The sequence below is a fragment of the Psammomys obesus genome, unplaced genomic scaffold, assembly GCF_907164565.1.
Source record: "Psammomys obesus unplaced genomic scaffold, mPsaObe1.curated_primary_1811, whole genome shotgun sequence".
Lineage (NCBI taxonomy): Eukaryota > Metazoa > Chordata > Mammalia > Rodentia > Muridae > Psammomys > Psammomys obesus.
In genome coordinates, this window is record NW_026596162.1 from 1,225,956 (window position 1) to 1,237,791 (window position 11,836).

The 11,836-nt window shown below is 39.7% G+C and overlaps 1 non-coding gene across 1 annotated transcript; it reads left to right on the forward strand.

Annotated features, from left to right (window-relative positions):
- The first annotated feature begins 11,244 nt into the window (after positions 1–11,244).
- On the forward strand, positions 11,245–11,351 carry LOC129667599 (U6 spliceosomal RNA). The gene has a single exon (XR_008718779.1). It is a non-coding gene; the product is annotated as a U6 spliceosomal RNA (small nuclear RNA).
- The last annotated feature ends 485 nt before the right edge of the window (positions 11,352–11,836 follow it).

Sequence of the window (11,836 nt, forward strand, 5' to 3'; positions counted from 1 at the left end):
ATGTTTTCCTTTATAAGAGTTGCCCATGTTCATGGTGTCTCTTCACGGCAACGAAACTCTTAGCCAAGACATTCACTATTCATGGAACTTCAACTGGTATTTTCAACAAACCCAGGCTTTCGTTTGGTTTTTAAATTTTGAAATGTCCTTCCACATTTAAAGGAATCTACACAAAGTAAATTAATAAGTGAAATTTGGAGTTAAGGTCCAAATGGATGTCCAACTTGGATTTTCCTGCTGTGTTGAGTTTTACCAAGAAGTCTCAACTCAGGTTTTATACGCTTTTAAATGTTACTTGCACGTTTGTGATAAACTTAGTAAGGGTGAATTACATTAAGAAGAACGCCTCCTGGAGCAGAGATGGGCAATGCTCCATCGGCATAAGGACCAGAGTTCAGATCTCCAGCACTCACACTAGTGCTGGATGAGAGTGCTGGTCTGCTTATGATCCCAGTGTTCAGGAGGTGGAGACGGGATTCCCTAGAGCAAGCAGGCGAACTAGACCAGCTGAATTACATACTCCAGGTTCGAGGGAGAGCCTTACCTCCCCATGCACTCACAGGTACATCCATACACATGCAAATAAACAAACACAAAAGGAATAAAACCCAAACCCTGCACATATGCAGAACATGAATCTTTGCACAATTTGAGCAAGAAAATACTAAGAGTGAGCTGAATCTGCGTGGCTGAGTCAGCCCTTTTAAACCTTGAGCTTGTACCTCTATTAGAGGATTTTTATAGTGTTGGAACTGAAAGTCTTATTTAAAGTGAAGCCTGGAAAGGTCTGGACTATTAGGTTTCTCTTCCTATCAGAAAGAGCACATGACAGAGATGAAGTCACAGGAGGTTTATTACAGGGTCACACTCAGGAACATACTCAAAGGGGTGAGCCAGGTATCTCCAGAAAGTGGCATGGCTGGGGTCTTGGATGGCTTGTCTTGTGGGGCAACATTTCTTGGTGGCAAGTGTTATTTAGTTAAGGCATAGGAAAGGTAGGGGAAGTCCAGAAATGGATCATGGTTTTCCCCAAACAAGGTTCACTCTCCGTTTTTGCCCCTGTATTTGCTTTTCTAGCTGTTCTGGTATCAGATGCATGAGAGAGGGACGTTTTCAAAGCTGACATATGGATGTCCTGCTGTAATGAAGCAAGACTTAGTGAGCAGTGATCTGGATTGGCTGTGTTGGTACTACCTGGTCTGGAATGGTTTCCTTCCCTCACAGTTTGAGTAGTGACGTAATATGCTGCTATCCCACAGCCATGAGGTTTCATCAGGCACCTGGCAATGCTTCTACCCTGCTCCTTCATCTGACTTATGAGGATTTTTGAAAGACATTTTAAATAGATTTTAAGTGGGAGAATCTCAGGAAGAAAGACAAACCAGAGAGTATGGGTGACCAGTCTGTTTCAGTGTCCCAGGGTTATCCATGTGTAGGACTTTTGAAGATTATAGGAGTTTGAAAGATTTTAGAATTTCTTTAACCAGTTCACATGCAAACCTCCCCTCCTCTATTATTATATCTTGTTTTAGCAGTTGAGATTATAGAGTAATCCTGGGATTGAATGGGATCACAGTCTGGTAAAATAAAACCAGGAACTGAAAGTTTATACAGGGCTTAAGATACATCCATTTACTTTAAAGGGCCTGAAACAAATGCTGTAAACTGGAGTTCTGGGAGAGGTTTCAACCAGACACTGGAGTGAGGGACTTATTTCAATACCGGTATCTCCAGAATGTTCCCTTCCTTTATATCCTGTGTTGGGAACAAGCAAAAGAACCTTGTTCAAAGTACTGCCATTTTGTTTCCAGACTCCATTTAATTACAGTGGGAAGTTCAAGGTCCCAGGCCCTGCAGGACCTGGGGACTTCCCAATAGTGGAGCAGCTTCTGTTGTAAGGAGAGCCATATCAGGGACAACTTGTTAGAAGACAGTTGTCTGAGTCCAGCGGTCTCAAGGGCAACTTCTTCATCATGCTGGCAGGGTCAAAGAAGTTCATGTTCCCAGACCCAGGAACTAACTCTTATACCGATTTGTGGGAAAATGCAACAATAGCTTGGTACAGATGCTTGTGTTTTGCAAGCTTAAATAGTCTGATATTCTGTCTTAGAATTGCAGTTCACCTCCTGAGTAGCAGCTTGATGACAATAAATTTTTGTCATCTGCATTGAGCTGGTGTTTTGAGTTATGCTGGATTTAAAAGGACCTGGTAACATTTTGTATGTTGGCCAGAATTCCAATCACCCTCCCCAGGTCCCTGGTTTGTAATCATCCGCATTCGGGGGGACTTCATTTTAAAGTATAAAACTTCTGAAGGTAAGTCTGTCTTCTCTTTTCTGTTTGGTGCCTGTCTGTGACCCAGGAAAAGAGGAACTAAGAGCAGTATTGCTCCTCCCATCAGAGGAGGTCAGGAGACATCCTGCTTCCTCCTTGGTTCCCAATGGTGGAATACCTAGTTCTGGTTTTGAGTCCCACTGGTGAGACATCTGGTTCTCTGTCACCTCCTCCCCAACTCTGTTGGTTGTCTGTGGCATGCCAGACTGTCTCTGTCTGTCCATTTGTATCTGTCATTTTATTTAGCTGCTCAATTGTTGCCCTATGTTTTATATTCAGAGAAATGAGCCAGCCTTCATTTGCCAGCCTTTCACCTCCCCCCTTAATTTTAACTCATCTCAAGGATTTTCAGAAAAAAGCTGCTGAATTTGGGGCAACAAAAACTGATAAACTGGTCCTGCCCTTGGAGCATTGTACTTTTGGGTAGGAGCCTACTATTGCCAGTACATGGTTGTTTCTGACTGGTCTTAAATGTATGAGTTTACTGTGTTCTCTATGTCTTGGGTATAGATTATTAGCTGATAAGTTGTTGGGTATGGTTAAAAATCTGTAACACCTGTAACAAAAAGTTAGCTTAAAACTCAGGGTCGGAGCCAGTCTGGGAAGCAACAGATGGCATGAGCTGACCAAAGAAACAGGTCTACAAAGATGCTTTTAAATTGGAATAAGATTTTAATATAATTCCTGTCATCTTAAAATTCAGGTTTATAAAAGATAGTGTTTAAAATAATGTTTGTTTAATGAGATATTAAAGCTTCACTTCCATTTATTTGTATATAAGAACATAACTTGCTGGCAGCCAAACTTTATAACATCAAAGTAATCCACTTTGTATTGATGTTAGCAACAATAAATTGTTTACACTGGTAAAGCTTTATTTTGTCTTCTAAAAATTATGGTTATGCTCTGTGTCTTCTTTTAAAAAGGTACTTTACTTTGATATTGCAAAGCACACAACTGAGAGATTTTAAATTCCTTTAAAGAAAGTTTTAGAGTTTTACAGAGAATTAAACTGGGTATTAAAAAAAAAAACAGCTTTTAAAAATGTTTAACTTTAGCTAGGCAGTGGTGGTTCATGCCTTTATTCCCAGCACTCAGGGAGGCAGAGGCAGAGGCAGAGGCAGAGGCAGAGGCAGAGGCAGAGGCAGGCAGATCTCTGTGAGTTTGAGGTCAACCTGGTCTACAGAGTGAGTTCCAGGACAGCCAAGGTTGTACAGAAAAACCCTTTCTCAAAAAAAAAAAAAAAAAAAAAGAAAGTTTAAATTTATGAATATGGGGCATTTTAAGGTTCATTTTAATGTATTTATTAATATATGATCTTGATGCATAAGTAAAAATCTAAAAATTAGGGCCACAGATAAACACCAAAGACTAAAAATTCCTATCTTATGATGCAATAAGACAATGGTCTTGGGAAGCCTGACAAAGAACTTGGAACAGTTTCTCAACCTATGAGTTGACAACCATTTGGGAGTCAAAACCTTTATACAGGAGTAGTCTAGGATTGCCTGCAAATTGGATATTTATTTTATGACTGATGTCACCACAACATAAAAACTATATTAAAATGTTACACATTAAAAGAAATTGAGAATAACTGGCTTAAAAATATGTCTCTCCTTACAATAGGGATATTCAGGCTAACAGAGGCAAGTTTAAAGACACATGTCCAACCTTCTTGTTTTTACTGGCATTGTTAAGATGTAGCTATTTTTTAAAAACTGAGTCATACAAGGAACTGCTGTGTTCTATAATGATATTCTATATATTGATCAAGAAAGTTTCTAGTCTCTGTTTCAAAGTCTCATCTTAATACTGAAAGAGCTTCAATTCAGAAATTTTCATTTTTATTGTAAACTATTAAGGATCAAAAAATAATAGTCAGTCACCTTATAAATGATTAAATTCTTTAAGATATTCAGAACTATATTTATAGTCATGCTAGGTACTAATTCATCAATTATAGGAATACTTATTTAGTCTCCTGTTTTATGTTTTCAAGGAATAATCTAAAACAAATGACAAAAAACAGACAAGAATTGTTTAACTCAGATATGCTTGGTAGATACTAGCCCTCAAACCTGTCAGAGATTTGCTGAATTGGATGTAGGAGAAAACAAGTAACAGGACAGGAGCCTACCGCAGAGGACCTCTGAAAGACTACCAAGCAGTGTATCAAAGCAGATACTAAGACTCATAACCTAACCTTCGGCAGAGTGCAGGGAATCATATGAAAGGAGGGGGAGTTAGTATGACGTGAAAAGGATAGGAGCTCCACAAGGACCAAATATATCTGGGCACAGGGGTCTTTTCTGAGACTGACACTCCACCAAGGACCATGTATGGATATAACCTAGAACCTCTGCTCAGATGTAGCCCGTGGTAGCCCAGTAACAAATTGGTTTCCCATAGTAAGGGGAACAAGGACTATTTTTGACAGGAACTCAATGGCAGGCTCTTTGACCTCCCCACCCCCCAAGGGAGGAGCAGTCCTGCTAAGCCACAGAAGAGGACTTTGCAGCCAGTCCTGAAGATACCTGATAAAACAGGGTCAGATGAATGGGGAGGAGGCCCTCCCCCATCAGTGGACTTGGAAAGGGGCAGGGAGGAAATGAGGGAGGGAGGGAGGGATTGGGAGGGAATGAGGGAGCGGGATACAGCTGGGATACAGAGTTAATAAAATGTAACTAATAATAAAAATAAAAAGCAGAGCAACAGAACAAGATAATTTGAACACAGGGAACTTCCCAGAGACTCCTACTCCAACCAAGGACTATTTGTGGAGATGACCTGGAACCCCTGCACAGGTGTAGCCCATGGCAGTTCAATGTCCAAGTGGGTTACATAGTAATGGGAAGAGGGACTGCCTCTGACATAATCTGATTGGCCTGCTCTTTGATCACTTCCCCCTGGGGGGGGGGAGCAGCCTTACCAGGCCACAGTAGAGGACAATGCAGCCACTTTTGATGAGAACTGATAGACTAAGATCAGAAAGAAGGAGAGGAGGACCTCCCCTATCAGTGGACTTGGGGAGTGGCATGCATGCAGAAAGGGGAGGGAGGGTGGGATTGGCAGGGGAGGAGGGAGGGGCTTATGGGGGGATACAAAATGAATAAAGTGTAATTAATAAAAAATAAATAAAAGATTTAAAAAAAAAAAAAAAAAAAAAAAGATGCTTAAACTTACCATGACAAAGACTCCCAGATCCTAGCAATGACCCTCAAGGTCTCTAAGAAGATAATGGTCACAGCAACAAAGGATTCCACCTGAATTATGGTAATGCTTACCAAAGGTCAAGACTTTCCCAATGCCTTGCATGTTGCTAGGGTGCCCAAACTATGGATCAGCCAGGCACTGGAGAGTTGATTGACCCCCGTTGCCTAGGCAAAGTAAGGCCAGTCTCGCCCATGTTCCTCCTCCACAACCGCTCAGATTGGCTGAGCCATCTAGGTCATTTTAATTGATACATAAGCCATTTAGTTTATACTTTCTGCTATAATTCATTCTTCTCAGCTCTCTGATGGCATTAATGGCTATGCTAACTGCAGGTTTGTCAGCAGCAGGCAACCAGTTCCTTTCCCCAAGGCTGCAGACACCTTAATAGTCCATTGCATATGTAAAAATCAAGCCTTGCTTTTTCTTGGCCAATTAGATCTCTTGTTAAGGAAAGGCAGACAGGTTTGCCTTACTAATAGGCTTTATATTAAAATATAAATAGGTCACAGATGTAACCTTTTACTGTTCCTTTATTTTAAAGAACTTGCTTTGCAGTAACTGTTCTCAATAATAACTTCTCATGTCTCTGATAAACGATTAAATGGAAAGGAAAAGGTTTAAGATCTACGCAAATTCTAGAAGCCTAAGAAAATGTTCTGAAGGTCTGAGGACAGGAAAACTTAAATAAGTTCTGAGCATTGAAGAAAATTAATTAAGATATATAAGTGCAAGTTACAGAGATATAAAGATTTAAAATACATGAGAAATAGAAAAGGTTTCAGATTTCTTTCCCTTCTTTATGCTGTTGTTATACTATGATATCAAAAGTTTAGAATTTTAACATTGATCAATGGAGTGCTGATAAGCGAATGGAGCACTACTGACTGTTTATTATTCAGTCACAAGCTCAGGATTTTGAATTTTCTTTGGTTGTCATCTAGATATAATTTAAAGATGCTTTTCATTGAGCTGAAACATTCTGTCCAATTTATATACCTTATTCTTTGAACAAAAAAAAATGTTTATTTGCCTTTTAACATAAAGCTATAGTTTTTGCTAGAACTCAAAGGCATGAATCTATTCCTATAGCTTTACAGACACCTGTTAACTGTTTTTTTATAATATGATTTCAACACAATGGTAATGTTGATATGTCTATACTTGTAATTCCTTTTGTAAATAAAATTTTATATAAGCTTCCGGAAATCAAAGAAGTCATAAGACTTGAATCTACTTGTCACAAGTCAAATGGACTTTAGTAAATATAGCCCAAGTTTCTGCACCTGTCTGCATCTGAAAATGGGAGCTTCCCATGGTCTTGGAATTCTTCTCCTTCCCTCATTACTAAGAAATTTTTTAACTTCTGTCCCTAGTCTATATTTGTATCAGCAGATTTCTAGCTGACAGACACCTTCCAGGGAGCACCTTTGAACTACAAACTGCTGAGCTCTGGACTTGCTGAAAGCTGATATAAACCAGCCCAGACAATGTGATTGCTTGCTGTCTGTTCAACTCGATCACCTAATCAAATGCTTCTGATAAATGTCCCTTGCCCAGCTTTTGACTACCTTCTTAGCCTTCCCAAGCCCTGACAACTCTTACCCCAATTTCAGCTGGAAATAGTCATAGAAATGAGTACATCATCCCTGAGTCCTTAAGAGTCTAAAATGCTAAGTCAAAAATAAATTCCCTTTGAGGAAAACTTGATTTTTATTTTTAATTATTTTTTGCAATTTATTCATTTTATATCCTGATTGTAGCCCCTCCCTCATCTCCTCCCACTCCTATCCTCCTCCACCTCCTCCCCCATCCCTTTCTCCTCATCAACTGAAAGGGAGAGTCCTCCTCTCCTGCCATCTGACCCAAGCTTATTAAGCCTCATCAGAACTGCCTGGATCCCCTACTTCTGTGGTCTTTCAAGGCCTCATTGCCTGGCATAGGTGATCAAAGAGCAGGCAATCAAGTTTATGACAGAGGCAGCCCCTGCTCCCCTTACTCAGACACCCAAATGGAGACTGAGCTGCCTATGAGATACATCTGAGCAGGGGTTCTTGATTGGTGCATCAGTCTCTTCATGGCCCATGGTACCAGATGTTTTTGCTTTGTTGGTCTACTTTAGCTCTGAGTCTCAGTATCAGCTTAGATACCCTGTTGGATGGAGCCTTTCAGAGGACCTCTGTAGTAGGCTCCTGTTCCCTCTCTTGTACCACTTCTGTGGTCTATTCTGTTTGCCATACTGAATGAGATGTAAGCATCCTTCCTAGGGTCCTCCTTGTAGTTTAGCTTCTTTAGAGCTGTAGATTTTAGTATAGTTATCCTATATTACATGGCTAACATCTGCTTATAAGTGTATACACCATGAGTGTCTTTCTTCTGGGTTATCTCAGTCAGGATGATATTTTCTAGTTCTATCTATTTGCTTGCAAATTTCATGATCCCCTTGTTTTTAATAGCTGGGTAGTATTCCATTGTGTAAATGTGCCACAATTTCTGTATCCATTCTTCTGTTGAGAGACATCTAGGTTGTTTCCAGATTCTGGCTATTACAAGTAAAGCTGCTATGAACACAGTTGAGCAAATGTCCCTGTTGTATTGTGGAGCTTCTTTCGAATATATTCCCAGCAGTGGTATAGCTTAGTCTTGAAGTAGCACTATTCCCAATTTTCTGAGAAAGCACCAGATTGATTTCCAAAGTGGTTGTACAAGTTTGTACTCCCACAAGCAATGAAGGAGGGTTCTTCTTTCTCCACATCCTCTCTAGCATGTGCTGTCACTTGACATTTTTTATCTTAGGTCATTCTGATGGGTGTATGATGGAATCTCTGAATTGTTTTGATTTGCATTTTCCTGATGACTAAGGATATTGAGCATTTCTTTAAGTGATTCTCAGCCACTTGATATTCCTCTGTTGAGATTTCTCTGTTTAGCTCTGTACCTCATTTTTTAATTGGACTATTTGGTTTGTTGGTGTTTAATTTCTTGAGTCCTTTTATTTTGGATATTAAGCCTCTGCCAAACAGAGGGTTGGTGAAGATCTTTTCCCTGTCTGTAGTCTGTCGATTTGTTCTGTGACAGTATCCTTTGCCTTACAGAAGCATTTCAGTTTTATGAGGTCCCATTTATTGATTGTTAGTCTTACAGCCTGAGCTGTTAGTGTTCTCTGAAGAAAGAAATTGAAGAAGATATCAGAGGATGAAAAGAGCTCCCATGTTCATGGATCAGTAGGATCAACATAGTAAAAATGGCCATCCTACCAAAATCAATCTACAGATTCAACGCAATTCCCATCAAAATACCAACACAATTCTTCACAGAACTTGAAAGAAAAATGCTCAACTTCATATGGAAAAACAAAAACCCAGAATAGCTAAAATAATCCTCTACAATAAAAGATCTTCTAGAGGTATCTCCATACCTGACCTGAAGCTGTAGTATTGAGTACAGTACTAAAAATTGCATGGTACTGGCACAGAAACAGACTAGTGGATCAATGGAATTGAAACAAAGACCAGGAAATAAACTTACAGACCTATGGACACCTGATTTTTGAGAAAGATGCCAAGACCATAAACTGGAAAATATATGGCATCTTCAGCAATGGTGCTGGTCTACCTGGTTGTCTACATGTAAAAAAAAATGCAAATAGACCCATATCTATCACCCTGTACAAAATTAAAGTCCAAGTGGATCAAAGACCTAAACAATAAAACCAGACACACTAAATCTGTTGGAAGAAAAAGTGGAGGAAGGGCCTTGAATTCATTGGCACGGGAGACAACTTCCTGAACAGAATACCAACCACTCAGGCTCTAAGACTGAAACTTGTTTTTATGACATTCATTGGGGAATAGTCAGAAATACTTTAGCAAAAAGAAAACAAAACTTGTTAGATAGGGAAGATCAAAGGAGACAGGCTAATAAATGGTTTCAGAACCTCTTTGATTGGTCTCCTTGCTCACAGCCTTAACAGGACCACTGCCTTCCTTCTCCACCTGCTCCTCACAGGACCTTTCATTCTCAAATGCTTTAGTTAAATGTATTCATTCAAGAATTAACTCAATTATGCTCATGGTCCTAAAAGCCCAATATACTCCCCTATATTTAGAAACAGATAATCAAGGAATTGAATAAAGTACAAAGACAAGGGGGGAATGTTGGGAACAAGCAAAAAAACCTTGTTCAAAGTGCTGACATTTTGTTTTCTGATTCTATTTAATCACAGTGGGAAACTAAGTTCAAGATCCTAGGCCCTAGGAGAACTGGGGGCTTTTCAACAGCTGTACAGCTTCTGTTGTAAAGAGAGAGTTTTTTGAGTTCTGCTATCTCAGGGCCAACCTTTAAAGAGACAGTTGTCTAAGTCCAGCCATCTCAAGGACAACTTCTCCATCTTGCTGGCAGGGTCAAACAAGTTCATGTTCCCAGACCCAGGAACCAACTTCTATACCAACTGATGGAAAAATGTAACAATAACTTGGCACAGATGTTTGTGTTTTGAAAGCTTAAATATTCTGTGATATTCTGGGTTGGGATTGCAGTTTGGCTCCCAAGTCTGTTCTGTAGCCCCAATCAAGCAGTAGCATCTTGATTACACTAAATTTTTGTCACCTCCATTGACCTGGTGTTTGAGTTACTTGGATTTAAGCTGACCTCATAACACCTGCCTCAACCCAGTTTATATTTGGTTCCTTCTTGGAAGCAAACATTATAAAACTTTTTCTTTATAGGAGAAACTCACTGTGATGGTTTGAATGAAAATGGCTCCCATAGGCTCATAGATTTGAATGCTTCGGCACCAGAAAGTGACACTATTTGAAAGGATTAGGAGGTGTCGCCTTATTGAAGAAAGTGTGTCAACAGGGTGAACTCTGAAGTTTCAAAAGCCCATGCCAAACTCAAGAGTGTCTCTCTGCCTATGGATCAGGATGTAGCATTCAACCACTGTTCCAGTGTCTGCCTGGGTGCCACCATTCTCCTTGCCATGATGATAATTGACTAAACCTCTGCAATTGTAAGAAAGCCAGGAATGAAATATTTTCTCTTATTATATAGTTGCCTTGGTCAAGGTGTCTCTTCACAGCAATAGATCAGTGACAGAAGCTGGTACCAGGGAGCAGGATGCTGCTTTGATAGACCTGGCCATGCTGCTCGTTGGTGGAATTGGGACTTTTGGACTTTGAATTAGGAAAATAGTTGGACACTTTAAGTGTGGTTTAATGGACCACATTAGTAATAGTATGGAATACAGTCTTTAGGGAGAATTGAGCTGCAGGGGCTCAGCTCCAAAATTTTCAAAGGGAAAGAATAATAGTAAGCACCTTAGAGGCCATTGTTGGCCATATTTTGGCAAAGAATGTGTGGCTACTTTTGCCCTTGTTTATATATATAAATCTGCCTGAGGCTGAATTTAACAGTTTTGGACTAATGACTTTTGATGGAGATTTGAAGACAGTCTAGTATTCACTGTGTTGTATGGTTATCAGTGGCCACTTTTATGCAGAACTGTAATTAAAAAAAAAAAGAGCAAACTGAGCAATAAAAAACAAAAACAAAAATGTGCAGCTTGAAGAGAGAGGGAACACGAGGAACTTCAATGGAGCTAAGTTCAGTGCTCAAAGAGATAACAAATTTAAAGAGAAGCCTAATAATAAATGGAATAAAGGGAGTGGTGATTGCCAGGGCAAGATCACACCTAGCGTGCTCGCTTCGGCAGCACATATACTAAAATTGGAACGATACAGAGAAGATTAGCATGGCCCCTGCACAAGGATGACATGCAAATTCGTGAAGTGTTCCATATTTTTAGAAAAACTTCAAATCTCTGAAGAAAGAAATTGAAGAAGATATCAGAAGATGGAAAGATCTCCCATGCTCATGGATTGGTAGGATTAACATTGTGAAAATGGCCATCCTGCCAAAAGCAATCCACAGATTCAATGCAATTCCCATCAAAATACCAACTCAATTCTTTACCTTGAAAAAAAGATTCTCAGCTTCATATGGAGAAACAAAAAACCCAGAATCTCCAAAACAATCCTGTACAACAACAGATCATCTGGAGGTATCTCCATCCCCGATCTCAAGCTGTACTACAGAACAATAGTAATAAAAACTGCATGGTATTGGCATAAAAACAGAAAGGAGGATCAATGGAACCAAATAGAAGACCCAGAAATAAACCCACACACCTATGAATACTCGATTTTTGACAAAGAAGCCATAACCATTCAATGGAAAAAAGACAGCATCTTCAACAAATGGTGCTGGTCCAACTGGATGTCTACATGCA